General features: G+C 56.6%; 1 pseudogene; it reads right to left on the minus strand.

The window, feature by feature from the left end:
• Positions 1 to 16,208: 16,208 nt before the first annotated feature.
• On the minus strand, positions 16,209 to 17,295 carry LOC148108528 (histo-blood group ABO system transferase 2 pseudogene; annotated as a pseudogene).
• Positions 17,296 to 18,154: the final 859 nt, after the last annotated feature.

Below are 18,154 nucleotides of genomic sequence, written 5' to 3' on the forward strand. Positions count from 1 at the left end.
CAAAACAATCTACACATTCAATGCAATCCCTATCAAAATAACACCAGTATTTTTCGCAGAGCTGGAACAAACAATCCTAAAATTTGTATGGAACCAGAAAAGACCCCAAACAGCCGGAGGAATGTTGAAAAAAGAAAGGAAAGCTGGGGGCATCACAATTCCAGACTTCAAGCTCTATTACAAAGCTGTCATCATCAAGACAGCATGGTACTGTCACAAAAACTGACACATTGATCAATGGAACAGAATAGAGAACCCAGAAATGGACCCTCAAGTCTATGGTCAACGAATCTTCAACAAAGCAGAAAGAATATCCAGCAGAAAAAAAGATGGTCTCTCCAACAAATGGTGCTGGGAAAATTGGACAGCCACATGCAGAAGAATGGCACTGGAGCACTTTCTTACACTGTCCACAAAGATAAACTCAAAATGGATGAAAGACCTAAATGGGAGACAGGAATCCATCAAAATCCTAGAGGAGAACACAGGCAGCAACTTTTTTGACCTCAGCTGCAGCGACTTCTAGCTAGACATGTCTCCAGAGGGAAAGGAAACAAAGGCAAAAATGAATTATTGGGACTTAATCAAGATAAAAAGCTTTTGTTCAGCAAAGGACATAGTCGACAAAACCAACAGACAACCTATAGGACGGGAGATTTTTACAAATTTCTTAACAGATAAAGGGCTACTATCCAAGATCTATAAAGAACTTACCAAATCAACACCCAAAGAACAAATAATCCAGTCAAGAAATGGGCAGAAGACATGAATAGACATTTCCCCAAAGAAGACATACAAATAGTCAACAGACTCATGAAAAATTTTTCCACAGCAGTTGCCATCAGGGAAATACGAATCATAAGATACCACCTCACACCAGTCAGAATGGCTAAAATGAACAAGTCAGGAAATGATAGATGTTGGCGAGGATGTGGGACATCCTCAGGAATGGGACAGACGTAGGAACCCACCTACACTGTTGGTGGTAATGCAAGCTGGTGAAGCCACTCTGGACAACAGTATGGAGGTTCCTCAAAAAGTTAAAACTAGAGCTACCCTATGACCCAGCAATTGCACTACTAGATATTTACCACCCAAAAACAAACGTAGTGATCTGAAGGGGCACCTGCACCCCAATGTTTATAGCAGCAATGACAGTTAAGTGTCTGCCTTGACCTCAGGTCATGATCCCAGGATCCTGCGATCAAGTCCCGCATCAGGCTCCTTGCTCAGCGGGGAGCCTGCTTCTCCCTCTGCCTGCCACTCCCCCTGCTGTGCTCTCTCTCTCTCTCTTTTTCTCTGACAAATAAATAAAAAAAAATAAAATACAATTTAACAAAATAAATTGTGTTGGGAAGCTGGATATTCCCATGTCAAAGAACAAAGATGGACTCTTCCATTTCACCTTTTACAGAAATGAACTAAATAATGAAAGTCCTAAAACTGTCCATCTCCCATAAGAAGACATAGGGGAAAAGCTTCATGACACTGGATAGGACAATGATTTCTTAGGACACCAAAAACATAGCAACAACAAAACTAAAAGGCAAGGAGGACACATGAAAGTAAAAAACTGTTGTGAATCACAGGACACAACAGGTGAAAGGGCAACCTACAGAATGGGAGAAAGTGTTTGCAAATCATATATCCGATGGTGAGTTAATATCCAGAATAAATAAAGAACTCATGGGGTGCTGGAGGGCTCAGTCATTAGGCGTCTGCCTTCAGCTCAGGGCGTGATCCTGGCATTCTGGGATTGAGCCCCACATCGAGCTCCTCCGCTGGGAGCCAGCTCTTCCTCTCCCACTCCCCCTGTTTGTATTCCCTCTCTCCCTGGCGGTCTCTTGCTCTGTCAAATAAATAAATAAAATCTTTAAAAAAAAAAAAAAAAGAACTCATACAGCACAATAACAAAACAAATGACTTGATTTTAAAATGGGCAAAGGACTTGAATTGACTTCTGCAAAGATGTATGCAAATGACCAACAAGCATATGAAAATACACTCACATGACTAATAATCAGAGGAAACTAAACCACAGAGCTATCAGCTCACATTCATTCTGATGGGTACTGAAAAAAAAAAAAAAAAAGACAACCAGAAACAGAAAACTCCAAATGTTGGCAAAGATGTGGAGAAACTGGAACTTTTGTGCACTGTTGGTGTGATTGTAAGATGGTGTACCACTATGGAAAACAGTATCAAAGCATCTCAAAAACTAAAAATTCAGGTACAGTATGATCCAGCAATCCCACCTCTGGGTATATATTCAAAAGAATTAGAAAGCAAGTTCTGGAAGAGATATTTGCACACCCATGTCACAGCAGCACTCTTCACAATAGACAAACGGCCAAATGGTAGAAGCAACTCAAATGTCCACCAATGGATAAATGGATAAACCAAATGTGGTCTATCCATCAATGAAATATCATTGAGTCTTACCGAGGAAGGAAGTCCTGACACCTGCTACAACATGCATGAACCTTGAGGACACGAGGCTCCGTGAAATAAGCCGTCACAGAAAGACAAATACTGTAGGAATCCACAGCTGGGAGCTCTCCAAAGTAGCCATATTTCCGGAAATAGAAGCTAGACCGGTAGTAACCAGGAGATTCAGGGAAGGGGGAAAAGGGGGAAGCTGTGATTTAATGGGTGCAGACAGTCAAAGGACCATCAGAGAAAGACAAATACCATATGATCCCACTCATATGTGGAATTTAAGAAAGAAAATAGATGAACATGTGGGAAGGAGGAAAAGAAAAAAAGCAGAGAAGGAAACAAACCATGAGAGAATCTTCATGATAGAGAACAAACTGATGGTCCCTGGAGAGAGGGGGTGGGGGAGGGGCTAGATGGGTGAAGGGGATTAAGGAGGGCACTTGCTGTGATAAGCACTGGGTGTTGTATTCAGTGATGAATCACAGAATTGCACCCCAGAAACCAATATTGCACTGTATGTTAACTAAAATTTAAATTAGAAATTTAATGGCAAAATTAATGTTATGATTTTTTACAATTTTTTAAAAGTACATTCTGTAAGATTTCATTTTCTAATAAGGATTTTATTTATTTATTTTAGAGAGAGAGAGCGCATGGCACGAGAGTGACAAGAGAGTCAGGAGGTGGAAGGAGAATCGTGAGCCCACGCTGCACTGAACACAGACCCTATGTGGGGCTCAATCCCACGACCATGAGATGGCATCCAGAGCTGAAATCAAGAGTCAGTGGCTTAACCGACTGAGCCACCATCCATCTCCTTGGGCATTAGTGTTGTTCCGTTCCCTGCTCTCTCCACCACTGCTGTGCTGAACACTCCTGGAAATACAGCCAAAGCACTGGGCCAGAGTTCCCGGGGGTGAGTCTGAGGACAAGCATGCTAGGTGATGGGTGCACCTGCGGCCTGGGATGGGTACTGCCCACTGTTCTCCCAGACAGGTGTACCCGACACCCTTCTCTCCAGGGCAGCTGTCGGGGCCACCATGTCCTCAGGCACCTGAGGGCCACCCGGCCCAGGAATTCACCTTCTCCCACAGAGAACAGATGGTACTTCTTTCTCTCCAGGAATAGGAACCCTGATCCCGGGAAAGGAGAGCACTCCTGGGACTCGTGGCCCAGCCAGGCAGCCATGGGCACCGTGTATGTGACGGAGCCAGAGCGGCTGGACCTTGGAGGGAATGTGTGCCTTACACCAGCCGTGTGCAGGGCAGGCAGGAGCAGCAGCCCCTGCTTCCTGGGGAGCAGTGATGTGTGCAGATGGAAGGAGGCAGGGGCGGAGCCTTCCCAGCCACACCACAGTCTCTCCCTCCGTCCTGAAGCCAGCAGGAAGGGAGCCCCGAGGGCGGAGATGAGACTCCAGGAGGATTCCCATCCAGGGAAAGGGGACCTGCAGCCCCTGGAAGGCATTGAAGCCTCCAGCCCCACCAGCCCACAGGCCATTTGCACAGGATCACCTCCAGCATTTCCTTAGCACATTGTCCATGTTCGTGTGTGGACAGTGATTGGCCCACTCAGTGCTGGTGCATTTCCAGAGGCAGACTAGAAACCGTCCAGTGCCTGCTAGTGGGACAGAGGACCCCCACCCAAAGAAGCCAAGGATGTCCCTTTTCCTCCAGAGCTGGAGAAGGCAGCCACTGTCCCGGGGCAGGACCTGGTCCAGGTGTGTGTCCTTTCTGAAGTCCCCGCGTTCAGTGGGCATCGCTGTGCCTGAGAAAGGCCCCCTCAGCCTTAGAGTCAGAAGCAGTGAGGGGCTGTCTCTGGCCCTGGCCCAGGATCACGACCCAAAACCATCCTGCCTTTGGGAGGACATGCCCCTCTCCCCTCCCCAGGTTCAGGACGCCCGGGACCCTGCAAGAGCTCTTCATTCGAGGCAGAGTCCTGGAGAGCATGTGTGTCTCATCAGCCCAGCAAGTGAAAGAACCACCCCCCCCCAACAATGCTCAGGTTCTAACCGAAGCAGAATTTCCATGTACTCTTCAAGTCCAGATTTACTGTGTGCAGCAAGGACACCTGCCCCTCCCCACTAGGTAAGTGGGTGCTGGGGAAGGGCTGTCTGGGCATGGGGACAGCCTCCTCCCCTCTTACGTGGCCTTGGGGGACCCCAGGGAAAGTCTTCCTTGCTCTCCTTCCCTCAGAGGGAGGGGCTGGCCTCATGCTCCTGGGGTCCCCACTGAGTCCCCACTCCTGAGGAAGAGCCACCCATGGACCTCGTGTCAGGAGTGTGGTCTGCCACTGCTCCTGGGCTCCCAGCCAGGGGCCTGGCGGCTGTGTGGAAGGCCTAGATTGCTTTTGGGGGGAGGGGTGCTCACTGGTGACCCCACTCACCATCCCCCACAGTGGTCTGCAATCCAGGCTCTGTGCCCAGCGTAGGTCAATCACCAGCACCCCACATGTTCCTGCTATGGGAGCAATCATTCAGCATCACCCCATTGCACAGAGCAGGAGAGCGGGCCCCAGAGAGGGGAGGCAAATGGCTCCAGTCACAGGGCTGCTCTGCAGAGAAGCTGGAGGCCCAGCCCTCCCAAGCCCCCACTAGCCCACCCAGAGACTCCCTGAGCCCAGAGTGAGCCCTCCCCTGCCTGTCCAGCCACTCACTGGTCCCTGAGTTTGATGAGGGCCTGTTCTTCTTGGCTCTGAAGGTGTTGCTGGTCGACTAGGAGGGGGAGTCCAGCAGGAGAGACAGGCTGTAGCTACAGGACAGAGAGACACGTCTGAGCTAGCAGGAGCCACACTCTGGTCTCCGTCCCAGAGCCTGCCCGGGAGCTGGAATCTGGGTGCCCTAGGGGCCAGCATGCAACAGTCTCTGCTGACCAGGGAGCCGTGGCCTTCAGGGAGAGTCCACTCTGTCCTCTCCCTGCTCTTGCCCGTCCTCACCTCTCCTCACTGTGGGGCTCCGAGACCCAGAACCAGGCCCCATAGGGCTGCTCGGTATCCAGCTTGTAACGATTTTGCAGCCTCCAGAGCAGCTGGATTTCCTGGGGCTGGAGGGAGGACTGGCTGCAGACAAGGACTGGGCTGGGGAGGATGCAGGGCCTCGTGGGGGGGTGGGTAGGATGGGGCAGGGGGCAAGTCCTGGGGCCATTGCTCATATCTAAAAAGGGCTGAAATCCCTGAATGCCCACGGGGTCCCTCATTAGAGTAACAACACCCTCACACTCAGGCACCCTGGTGGTGGGCCCCTCCTCCCTGGCCTCCTTCCTGCCCCTCTGACTCTAGCCAGGGCTGCAGCCAGGGGCAGGCTGGACCTCTGTCCCGGGTCCTGCCAGGAAGATGAGGCAGAATGAGAAGAAGAGAAGGGGAAGGGATGGACCGATCTTCTCCCTGCCCTGAGTCAGCCTCCATTGCTGCCACCAGGTCCCCTGGCCCAGCCATGCACTTAGCTAGACCCTGGGAGGGAGTCTGCATTCCAGGCCAGCTGGGTGGGGTGGGGGGTATTCAGTGACCTTTGCATCCCCAGATATCCAACCCACCTGGCCTTGCACCCTGAGACTTGCTGTCCAGCGTGGGCATGGTTCTGGGGCTCAGCGGACTCTGGGGCCACAGAGCACTTGGCGGTGGTGAGGGAACATGAGGGACCAGTCAGGTGTGGAGCCATGGGTCTTGTGCACGTCCACAGCAGGACTGGGTCATGATACACATGCTGTGTGCAGGTCCCCTGTGAACACCTAACCCTCTCAGTGGGGAGGCCTGTGTGACTGGTGCACCTGTCCTCCACCTACCCCAGAAGAGCGGCCACATTCAAGCATTTCCATGCCCAACCCTCAGGGACAGTTGGGAAGCTGAGGTCCAGAGAGGCAGGGACTGGCCCAGGACAAATGAGGGGTGCAGAGTCCAAGGAGCAGGGCTGCTCTCCAATCCTAGGCCAGCATCAACCCACCCATGAGGTTTGCTTTGGGTATGAGAGCCCCTCAGATCCTTGGGGATAGCTCCCCACCCCGTCCCATGTGGGGACATGACCTTGGGCATCCCCAGGCAGGTAGAGGCATGTGTACCTGTGTGCACAGACACACACACACACACACACACACACACACACACACACATATACTGTGACTGCCCAGCTGGGGGTCAGAAGGGGAGGACACCCTGGGAGTGAGGTGGGTGACAAAAAGAAGAAAGAGGTCAGAGACAGCTGGGCCATGGGGCAGGGGCATCAGGACTCCTGGCCATACCCCAGATCCATAGCATGGGGAGGGGAGACACGTCAGGCTGATGGTCAGGGGGTCCCCAAGGGGCCCAGGAGGGTTGCCAGGGCACTGGGAGAGGACAGGGTCTGGGGTCCGGTGTCCATCACCTCCCTGGGCACCTGGAAGTAGGAACAGAAATCCCCCGCTAGGAGGGGGCTAAGGCACAAAAGTCCTCAGCTTACTCTTCTATCAATTGGGCTGTAGAGATGGGTGTCCCTAGGGTCCCACAGGCTTGTAGAAGAGCCTGCTGGCCTTGGATCTCCGTCCCTGACCCACTGTGCTCCCAGTCCTGGGAAAATGCTTTGTACTCCCTCGAGGTCCTTCTGAGCAGAGGGCAGCCTGGGGGCTTGGGGGGCTGAGGACCTGGGTATGCAGAACGTGGCAGAGCACTGACCACTGGTCGGGGGACCAAGGTCAGGACCCTCCTTGGTGCAGCCTCAGGGTTCCCATTTGGAAGAGGTTCCAGAGTCAGTGCTCTGGGCATGGTGAGGAGGCCTGAGGAAGGAACTGAGCACCAGGACAGGAAAGGGAAACAGGGACAAGGGAGACTTCTGAGGGTTTCTCACATCGTCCCCGGAGCCCTCAGATCCTGCTCCTGTGAGACACTCAGAGACAGAGACAGAGACTGAACACAGGAGAGAGGAAACCAGGAGAAGTCACAGACTTTCCTCCATCAGCTTGGAAATGACATCCCATCCTTTTGCTCCATTCTCTTCCTTAGAGCGCAGTCACAGAGGCCATCCACCCTGGAGGGGAGGGGACTCCCCAGGGATATGTGACCAGGATTCAGGAATGCCCGGGAACCACTGTGGAGACTGCCCCGCACATGGGCACAGACAAGGCCCGGGGACCTGAGCCTCAACTTAATGGGAGCCCCTGGAAGTCTGTGTCACCAGGGGATAAGGTTGGAATCAGTTCATTGCAACCTTCCCACAGGGCCTGGAACAAAGGGGTGGCTTTGCCTGGACCCCAGAGCAGACCCAGCCCCTCTGAGCTGTGTTCCATGCCCCGCCCAGCCCCTGGCTCATCCTTGCATTGCCAAGTGCGTGCCCCAGCCTCCTGTGATAGCAGGTACAGAATGTATGTAGAGGTCCTACCCCTGATGGCGTCCCTAGAAGTAGAAACCAGAACACCCCACTGTGCAGATGGGGAGCCTGGGGAGGCCCTGAGAGGCACAGGGTCTGTCCAGGGTCACAGCCCTGGTCACGAGCAGAAGCCCGGTCTGAACCCAGCTCTGCGTCCTCACAGCGGGGACACTGGCTGCACCCAGGCCCCCTGGGGGCTGTGGGTGGGCTGTGTGGGTGTCACTGTATGGATGGGCCATGGGGGGGAGGGTGAGCATAGAGCAGCTGGGGGAGGGGGGCCCTCGGGGGCTCTTGTAGGAGAAGGCAGTCGGGCAAGGGAGCCCCAGGCAGTGCTGACCTCACTTCCCTGACAACGGACCCCAACAGAATTTGGAACTCGGGTAACCAGGCACCCACATTCCAGAGCCAGCCCCCTGCCCAGCTCATTTCGTTGGAGATCCTCGAACGAAGAACATGTTTGCGTGTTGCATCCCCAAGTCCAGAGGCTGCAGGCTGAGGAAAGCACGCCCTGCAAACACTTTCCCTCGCTGGGGATGTCGTGTCAGGGCTCCCCGACGCCTCTGGCCATTTGGCAGGAAGGACCGAAAGGTGACACCATGAGGCCCAGAGCCGGCCAGCCCAGCCCCACACGCTCTGATCTGACTGTGCAGCCCCAGGTCCCCTCCGTGTGTGTGTGTGTGTGTGTGTGTGTGTGTGTAAGAGGGGTCTTGTAGGGTGGGGCCACTCCGAGCAGGAGCAGGCTGATGAGGGGTCAATGTCCAGTGGGCAGGTCATGTTCACACCCCAGGTCAAGCCTGGCTGGGTGGGAAAGGGTGTGCGGGGGCTACGCCCTTCTGCCCAAGGTTGATCCCGAGCCCTGCAGGGATGGGTCACTGCATCCCAGGTGCAGGGCTGTGCACGCACAGGTCTGTGTCTGATCTGGGAGCAGCAGGGGGCCTGGGCAGGAGGACAGTGAAGACAGCCGGGCAGGGCTGTGATGCCTCTGGGCCGGCTACCGGTCCCTGTCTTTGCAGAAGACCATGGATGAGACTGAGAGGAAGCTGGTGGACACGCCCTCCTCTCCAGGAGCAGGGACAGGGGATCACCTGGGAAGGGTTCTGACTCCGCCCAGGCCACTGTCCCCAGCAGTCATTCACTCAGTGAGTGTGATCCAGGAGCCAGAGCTCACAGAGGCCGAGCCCGAGGGTGAGAAGGCTGGGGCTGGGTGTGTGTGGTGTGTGGGGATGGGTCAGTGCTGGCCCCACAGGGAGGAGCCCCCAGAGGCTGGTGTGGGTCCAGGAGCAAGGACCGGGCTCAGAGCACCCAGTGGGTGGACTGCAGTCGGGGACACGTCCTGGTCAGGGTTCCTTCCTGGCTGCAGCTTCTCTGGGAGCCCCTGGGCTGGATTCTGTTTCTGCAAAGGCCACGAGAGGCAGACAGGAGGGTGAGCTTTTCTCCTCTCACAGCTGCTCCGCCATCTGAGGAACTAGAGCCGGCTCCAAGTTCATGGGCAGCTCCAGAGGGAGGGGTGGTGCCTGCAGTGACTTCAGCAGGAGACCAGGAGCCAGCGGGTGACCTGGCACCTGCCCACGGAGAGCCTGAAGCTGTGCAGGAAGAGCCTGCTGGAGAACCTGCCCACGGAGAGCCTGCCCCTGAGCCTGGCACTGCTCCTGCCCCCAGACCTGCCCCTATCTGTGCTCCTTTTCTTGCCCCTGCCCCAAATCCTGCCCCTGCTCCTGCCCCTGCCCTTGTCTGTGCTCCTGATCCTGCAAAGGATGAAACTCCTGCCCCTACCCCTTGCTCTGCCTGTGCTCCTGTTGCTGCCCCAGACCCAGCTACTGTCCCTGTGCCTGCCAGAGCCACTGCCCTTGCCCCTGCCTGTGCTCCTGTTCCTACCCTCCAGCTCTTGCCCCTGCTCCTGCCCCTTCCTCTATCCCTGCCAGAGCAGCTGCCCCTTCCCCTGCCTGTGCTGCCATTACTGCCCCAGAACAAGCTCATGCCCCAACTCTTGCCCCCTCCCCTGCCAGAACTGCTGCCCCTTCCCCTTCCCCTGCCCCTGCCAGAGACCCTGACCCTTCCCCTGCCCCTGCCTGTGCTTCTGTTCCTGCCCTGGACCCAGATCCTGCCCCACCTCCTGCCCCTTCCCCTGCCAGAACTGCTGCCCCTTCCCCTGCCCCTGCCAGAGCCGCTGACCCTTCCCCTGTCTCTGCCTGTGCTCCTGTTCCTGCCCCAGACCCAGCTCTTGCCCCAACTCCTGCCCCTTCCCCTGCCAGAACTGCTGCCCCTTCCCCTGCCCCTGCCAGAGCCGCTGACCCTTTCCCTGCCCCTGTCTGTGCTCTGGTTCCTGCCCTGGACCCAGCTCCTGCCCCAGACCCAGCTCCTGGCCCAGCTCCTGCCCCTTTCCCTGCCCCTGCCTGTGCTCTGGTTCCTGCCCTGGACCCAGCTCCTGCCCCAACTCCTGCCCCTTCCCCTGCCAGAACTGCTACCCCTTCCTCTGCCCCTGCCAGAGCCGCTGACCCTTCCCCTGTCCCTGCCTGTGCTCCTGTTCCTGCCCCAGAACCAGCTCCTGCCCCTACTCCTGCCCCTTCCCCTGCCAGAACTGCTGCCCCTTTCCCTGCCCCTGCCTGTGCTCTGGTTCCTGCCCCAGACCCAGCTCCTGGCCCAGCTCCTGCCCCTTCCCCTGCCCCTGCCTGTGCTCTGGTTCCTGCCCTGGACCCAGCTCCTGCCCCAGACCCAGCTCCTGGCCCAGCTCCTGCCCCTTCCCCTGCCCCTGCCTGTGCTCTGGTTCCTGCCCTGGACCCAGCTCCTGCCCCAGACCCAGCTCCTGCCCCAGATCCTGCCCCTTCTCCTGCCCCTGCCTGTGCTCTGTTTCCTGCCCTGGACCCAGCTCCTGCCCCAACTCCTGCTCCTTCCCCTGCCAGAACTGCTACCCCTTCCTCTGCCCCTGCCAGAGCCGCTGACCCTTCCCCTGTCCCTGCCTGTGCTCCTGTTCCTGCCCCAGAACCAGCTCCTGCCCCTACTCCTGCCCCTTCCCCTGCCAGAACTGCTGCCCCTTTCCCTGCCCCTGCCTGTGCTCTGGTTCCTGCCCTGGACCCAGCTCCTGCCCCAACTCCTGCTCCTTCCCCTGCCAGAACTGCTACCCCTTCCTCTGCCCCTGCCAGAGCCGCTGACACTTCCCCTGTCCCTGCCTGTGCTCCTGTTCCTGCCCCAGAACCAGCTCCTGCCCCTACTCCTGCCCCTTCCCCTGCCAGAACTGCTGCCCCTTTCCCTGCCCCTGCCTGTGCTCTCGTTCCTGCCCTGGACCCAGCTCCTGCCCCTTTCCCTGCCCCTGCCTGTGCTCTGGTTCCTGCCCTGGACCCAGCTCCTGCCCCAGACCCAGCTCCTGGCCCAGCTCCTGCCCCTGCCCCTGCCTGTGCTCTGGTTCCTGCCCCAGACCCAGCTCCTGCCCCAGATCCTGCCCCCTCCCCTCCCAGAACTGCTGCCCCTTCCCCCTGCCCCTGCCTGTGCTCCTGTTCTTGCCCTGGACCCAGCTCCTGCCCTGGATCCTGCACCTGCCACTGCTGCTGACCCTGTCCCTCCCCTTGCTCCTGTCCCTGCCCCTATCCCAACCCCTGCCCCTACTCCTGCTCTTGCAGGGCTCCCAGAGCCACATCCAGAGCCCACAGCCCTGCAGGGAGAGCTCCTTGTGCAATTACCCTTAGTTCCTTCACCTGAACCCGACATCCCGCCAGAATGTTTCATCCCCTCCCCCTATATTCTTTCTCTCTGGTACATATTGACTGTTACTTTATCTTTTCATGTTCTGTATACTGTTTATTATTTGTTTTAAGTAAAATTACTTGTTTTCAATTGAACATGTCATGCACATGGAGTATATTCACAATGTTGTGCCACCCCACCAGAGAACATTGCTGCAGAATATCTCCTTCCCCAAAGGAGTCCCTGAACCAGAAGCCCTCCCTGCCCATTTCTCCCCCAGCGCACACCCTCAAAACCCCTAAGCTGCTCTCTCTGTTTCTTTACCTGTTCCGGATGTTTCTGTAAGTGGAATCACAATAGGTACCTTCGTGCCTGCCCACCTATTTTCAAAGGGGACTCTTTTTTTCTGTGTTTATCTGACATAGCATTTCCCTTATTCGATACTGAAATCCCCGATGGATTACAGATCAGACATAATCACAGAGACCACTTCAGGACTTATGGGCACAATCTCAGGGCCGAGACCCCTGCTCCTGCTGGGACACCACGGCCTGACCTCAGACAGGAAACAGCTGGCTCTTCCTGTGACCCACACAGAAACCAGGGAAATGCAGAAAGCTAGTAGACACACCACAATGGGCAAAAGCATTGCTCACAACCCAAGGCCAGAGAAAGGTTTCCCCTGCCTCTGGTCCAAACCGCGCTCCAAGTCACTGGGTTCCACAGGGACAGAGACCAAACACATGCAAGTCCAAGGGGGAGGATAGGCACGTGGGGAGTATGTGTCAGAGATGCGGGAGCTCCCGGGGAAGGACTCTGGCAAAGGAAACCCTATGGAGGCAGCACTGGTCACGTTCAGATCAGCAGGTTTCTGGTCAGGGAACCAGCAGCCCTGGGGAGAATGTGAGGACACAGAAGTCCCCTGCAGGTCCCCTGGAGAGAAGGGTGACGGGCACCCCTGTCTGGGAGAACAGTGAGCGGCACCCATCCCAGGCCGCAGGTGCACCCACCACCTAGCATGCTCGTCCTCGGACTCACCCCTGGAAACTCTGGCCCAGTGTTTCAGTTGTATTTTCAGGAGTGTTCATCACAGCAGTGGTGGAGAGAGCAGGGAATGGAACAACACTAATGCCCAAGAAGATGGATGGGATCCTCGGTCCCAATCCTCATGAAAGGATGCCCTGTAGCTACTGTCACAGCTTCCTCCGGGGCACAGGATCTGGGAAGCCCCTCCTGAGACTCCCCTCCTGCCACCCTGCTCCTGGGAACATTCAGAATTGTCTGAGGAGGAGGTGGAGAGGATCCAGGATGACAGCAGGTCCGAGGAGAAGGATGGTCAGCACTGGGAGGACAGTTGGACGTGCCCTGAGCCACCATCCAGGGCCCGGGCTATGATGCCCTCGGACCTCACCCCAAATAATGGCTCCTGATGTAGGGACCCTACTTCCGTGGTTTCACTCCCTCCCTTCCTACATCATTATTCACTCCGTCATTCATTACCCCCGCCTCTTTCCTGCTCCTCCACCCCTTCCATCCTCCCTCCCTCCCTCTTTCCCTCAGTCCCATCCTCCCTCATATCTTCCTTCATTCAGCAGAGGATCTGGGGTCCCTGCTGTGTACTGAGCACTGGGGCTTCATCAGTGAGCACCCCCAACCCATGCAGTCACATCCACTGTGGGTGGTGACAGGGGCCAGTCCTCAGGGTGAGCAGGAGTGATGAGCACCAGGAATCTGCTCCTGAAAACAGAGACCAGTTGCACAAAGAAAAGAATGGAGAGACTCACTCTCAGTATTTCCTCTAGAAAAATCTAGTCTTGAAAAGAAAGTATATCCTAGACTTAATGCAATGTGAGTTCTCATGGCAGGTACGCACTGATTCCTAGAACCAACGAAGAGTAAATCATCCAGTCTTGATGGGGGTTTGTGACAGACCTTTTCTGACCAAATGACAGCACTTAACCAACATCTCCAGGGCCTCCAAGTCTTCCCAAGGCCTCTGTGATCCTCTGACTCTTCCATTGACCTCCTTGGGAAGCTCTGTCCTGTTGTCTTCCTTGTCGCCTGTCTCTTCTGGAACCCTCTGTGGCCTCCCCACCAGGGCCACCCTCACCAGGATTTCCCGTGACCTGTGGCTAGGTGCCCGCTTCCTGTGCTGGGCCCCACGAGCCCCGTGCTTTGTGCAAGTCCTGTGTGCTCACTCTGGGTCACTTGGCATCTCCCCTTACAGCGGGCTACATCTTCCTGCGCTGGGTCTCCTCTGAGCAGTCTGAGAGGCCGGACTGTGCCCATGTCACGGGCACTGAAGCGTGAGTCTAGAAGGTCCAGATGACCCACTCCCAGTCCCAGCATGTAGAGAACGGGCCGAGGGTGGTTCCCAAGCAGAGGAGGACTTGGGCCCAGGGGGCCTGAGGGAGGGCATGGCATAGTGAGCCTGAAGAAGGAGAGCGAGCACCGTGGCGGCCTGGTGCTCAGGCCTGCTGGGAGACCAGGTCCCACCTGCACTGGCTCTGTCCCCAGGACTAGACGCCATCAGGGTATCCACACTCCCAGGCTGCAGGCTGGCAGTGACTTGCAGGGGGGAGGCACCGCTGGTGCAGGCGAGAGCCCTCCCCAGGGAGGAGGGGGCAGGTGCTCCCTCAGCAGCAGGTGCACTGGGGAGGGCTGAGGGGGCATCAGCAGACAGCAGTGGCTGCAGCTGGGGTCTCCACACAGGCCCCTGCCTCAGGCCCAGCACGAGATTGGATGGCCTTTGTCCCCGAAACACAAAGTCTGGCCCAGGACCCCTCCCTCAAGCCCCCACTCCCAATCCTTTGTACTCAGCTCAAGTGACAAGAAATGGCCAATAGTTTAGGTGGTGCTGGGTGCACAGGGACATTTGTTTTTCTGGCCCATGCTGTAACACTGCTGGCATTTTAAAGATCTCAAGGCTTTGATTCAAAAACTGTAGGAAGATAGCTTTGTAGCTTTCTGGAAACTCTGTGCCTTGCAGCCCTCCCATCCCACCAGCTCTGCTCAGAATCCCTCCAGGCCACAGACCCACAGTCTTGGGTCCTCAGATGGCCCAGACGATGTGATACAGGTGGGGCAGCAGGACACACTGCGGATTTCAGCAAACCCCCTCCCCCAGAAAGTGAGGGTACCACTGGGCGAGGTGTCTGAAAACAGCCAGGTCAGGGTTCCAGGAAGACACCAGAGGCACAGGAGGAACTGGGGAGCATCTGAAGGTCAGGTGGGGACAGTCAGAGCTTCCAGGCCCTATTCCCTAACGCTCCTCATCACTCAGCCTTTCTTCCAGTGAATCTGTTTGGTTTCTGTTTGCCCCAACTGTTACCCGTTGCCCTGGGCAGCAGAGACTCACATATGCCTTTAAACGTTTAGGACATCGAATGCCCTCCAGTAGCCACCTCACTACAGTTGGTGGTAAGCAAGAAGTCACTGAGGTCTCCAAGGGTCTGGACTTGGTGTTTCCCTCTTCTGAGATGGGGACAGCTGTGGAAGGTGCAGGTGGCCGGCTGGGGGTGGGGGGCAGGCACCTGACATGGACAGATGGGGTAGGTGAGGCCCGAGGCCCCGGGGGTGTGTGTCCGGCATCTGCACTGAACAGGTCTTCAAAGCTGCAGATTGGCTGGGATCATCTTCAGGCTGAGAAGGAAGATGAGGGGAGCAGAGGGGAGCAGAGGAGGCTCAGCTTAGAGAGGAGAGGGCTGAGCCACTGCTTTGGGGGAAAAGTGGGTCAGGTCCAGGCTCATGGGGACAGACCTTAGGCCACTGTGTTATGTGAAATAAGCCAGTCCCTAAAGGACAGATACTGGAGGACCCCACTCGTGAGGGACGGAGAGCACTCCAATTCACAGAGGTGGAAGGAGCTGCTGGGTGCCGGGGCTGGGGAGGGGGAATGCGGGTTAGGGTCTCGTGGGTAGAGGTTCAGTTTGGGATGACAATGAAGTTGTGGCGATGGATGGAGGTGGCGGGTGCAGAGCAGTGAATGTACGTATTGCCGCTGAATTGTACCCTGAAACGTGCTTAACAGTATCAGTCATATGTCTATTTTTTTTAAAGATTTTATTTATTTGACAGAGATAGAGACAGCCAGCGAGAGAGGGAACACAAGCAGGGGGAGCGGGAGAGGAAGAAGCAGGCTCACAGCGGAGGAACCTGATGTGGGGCTCGATCCCGTAACGCCGGGATCACGCCCTGAGCTGAAGGCAGACGCTTAACCGCTGTGCCACCCAGGCGCCATGCTCTGCCCCTTATTGATGACTGAGCGCACAGTAGGCACTCAGTGAATGCTTGCTAACACATAGTGCAGAGAGAGTCCACAAGTGCAAACCCTCCAGTGGGCACTGAGGGATCCCAACAGGACGCGCATCCAGACGGAGCCAGTGCCCACATCTCACAAACACCAGCACAGAAATAGCCATTTAAAACCAAGGCAGGAACCAGAAATAACCCAGAGGGCTCCATGCTCCTGGAGGCCGTGCTAGCGGTCACAGCCTCTTGGCGGTCAGAGAGGTGGCTCGGCGCACCCCTGACCCTGAAGGCCCATGGCTGCTGCGAGGTGCAGGGACTGGGAGGAAGACCCAGCCAGGGCCCATTCTGGCTCCAAGGCTGCTGCAGGGCCGCTCCCAGCCCACCAGGCAGTGTCTGTTTAGAACCAGGGAGAAAACCTTTTCCCTCAATTGTTCTTTTTAAAGATGGTTGCTCAGCATTGACACAGAAAAACATTCTATGTAAAACTGGAGCCGTTCACAGCTGCAAATGACCCAGAAATCATCGAAATGCACTGACCACAAGGAAAGGAACTTGTGCCCCAGGCAGGCCTCCTGTGCATGGGGGCAGCTAGGGGCCCTGGACATGCCCGAGCGGGCAGTGCTGGACTCCACAGTTGAGGGGACAGAAGAAGGAATCTGCTCTTATGGCTCCGCTCAGAGAGGCCACCCTGACGGAGACAGGGCGAGCCCCTCATGCGTTCTGGATGTCCTGGTGATTCTTGGGCACTGCCCGAATCTCAGCATCTTCATGACCCGAGTGGGGGGAGGGCAGCCCAGCAGCCTCAGGTCCCATGTGGCCTCCGGGGCTTGGTGGGCTTGAGGTTCAGGTGGCTCTTGTCAGGCCACATGGCCTCCATCCCATTGGCCAGGTCGACCCCCATTGCCTGGTGACAGGCCAATGTCAATCAGTGAACCTCCACCACTGACCCCCCAACAAAGGCCCCCATATAGTAAAAGTTGCCCTGGTGCCTGGGGATGTGGGCCTGGGACTGTGGCCGGCGCGCGTTGCTGAAGTTCTCATTGGCCACCCAGTAGAAACTGGGCTACAAGGTGACAAAGGGGGGGGGACAGGATCTCCATACCCACGTGGTCATGGAACTTCATGTCCACATCCGCGCACACCAGGTCGTCCACCTCACAGAGGAAGCGCTGCTCACAGAAGCGGCTGATCATCGCCATGTGCTGCATGGACACATCCTGCCAGAGCGGGGCGCCGCAGACCCCGAGGACCACCACCCTCTGGCCTTCCCAGAGAGGCACACAGGCCCAGCAGCTGGTGGTTGGTGAAGACGTACTAGGTGACCCTGTGTCCGCCATAAGGCACCGCGGACCTTGAGGACCACCACCCACTGGCCCTCACGGAAGGGCACACGGGTACGGCAGCTGGCTGATCGCTGAAGACGTACTAGGTGACACTGTGTCCACCATAAGGACCACCGCCCTCCGGCCCTCACAGAGGGGCACACGGGGCACAGCAGCCAGCTGGTCAGTGAAGACGTAGTAGGTGACCCTGTGTCCCACCATGAAGTGCTTCTTCGCCGTCTGCAGGACAAGCTCCAGGAAGACCACATAGCTACGGGGACAGGGGACAGGGTGAGAGGAGGGTCACTGCCAGAGGCTGGCAGCAGGACCCCGAAGCTGAGGGCCATAGACCTGTGTACCTTCTTCAAGGGGGCAGGCCCTGGGCTGCTTTAAGCAACAGCCACTCTCCTGGCCTCTCCTGAGTGAGCCTGCCCATGCGGACTCCCTACCTTCTGCTCCCAGAGATGGGGGCCGTCAGCACCCCATCTTACAAAGGGGTGCCTAAGGCTTAAGAGGTTGGAAGCCCATGCAGCCCCACATGGGCTCTAGCATGCTGGAGCCAGGAACACTCCCCCTGTGCTGAGCTCCCGGGCAAACCCCCAGTTCTGTCCCCACCTGTCAGGAGAGGAGCACCTTGGGGCACAGCCCTTGTTTCTATGCCCTACAGTCTGGGTAGAACCAGCAGGGCCGGCCACCGGCCCCATTTTGTTTTGCGTGGGATGTCACTGTCCCCCACAGAGCTGTCTCCACCTCCTGTAGGGTCCTCCCTTGAAGGCTACTGGGCATCCTGCTGACAAGGTCCTCAGTAAACCCCTGGTATTCCTAGGAGGGGTCACCCTCGAACTCCCCCAGGTCAGGAATCAGGTCCAGCCCATGGTCAGGGAAGGGGAAAGAGGACCTCTGGAAGAAGAAGGAGCTTGCTTAGGCCCCAGCCTTGAATCCAAGGGTGTAAGCTCCCAGGTCCAGGTCTACATCTCCCCAGACAAGAAGTTGGGAGTCTTGTCCAACCGCCTCACATGACTGGTCCCCCTTTGAGGGGACTACCTGCTCCCCGCCATAGGGAGAGCAGCTCCCCCATCATCAGGCAAGTTTGGTGAGCCCCTCTGAGACTGATTTTTTATGCAGACACTAAGGC

This window comes from Ursus americanus, chromosome 18 (genome assembly GCF_024610735.1).
Source record: "Ursus americanus isolate L20-20 chromosome 18, mUrsAme1.1.p, whole genome shotgun sequence".
Lineage (NCBI taxonomy): Eukaryota > Metazoa > Chordata > Mammalia > Carnivora > Ursidae > Ursus > Ursus americanus.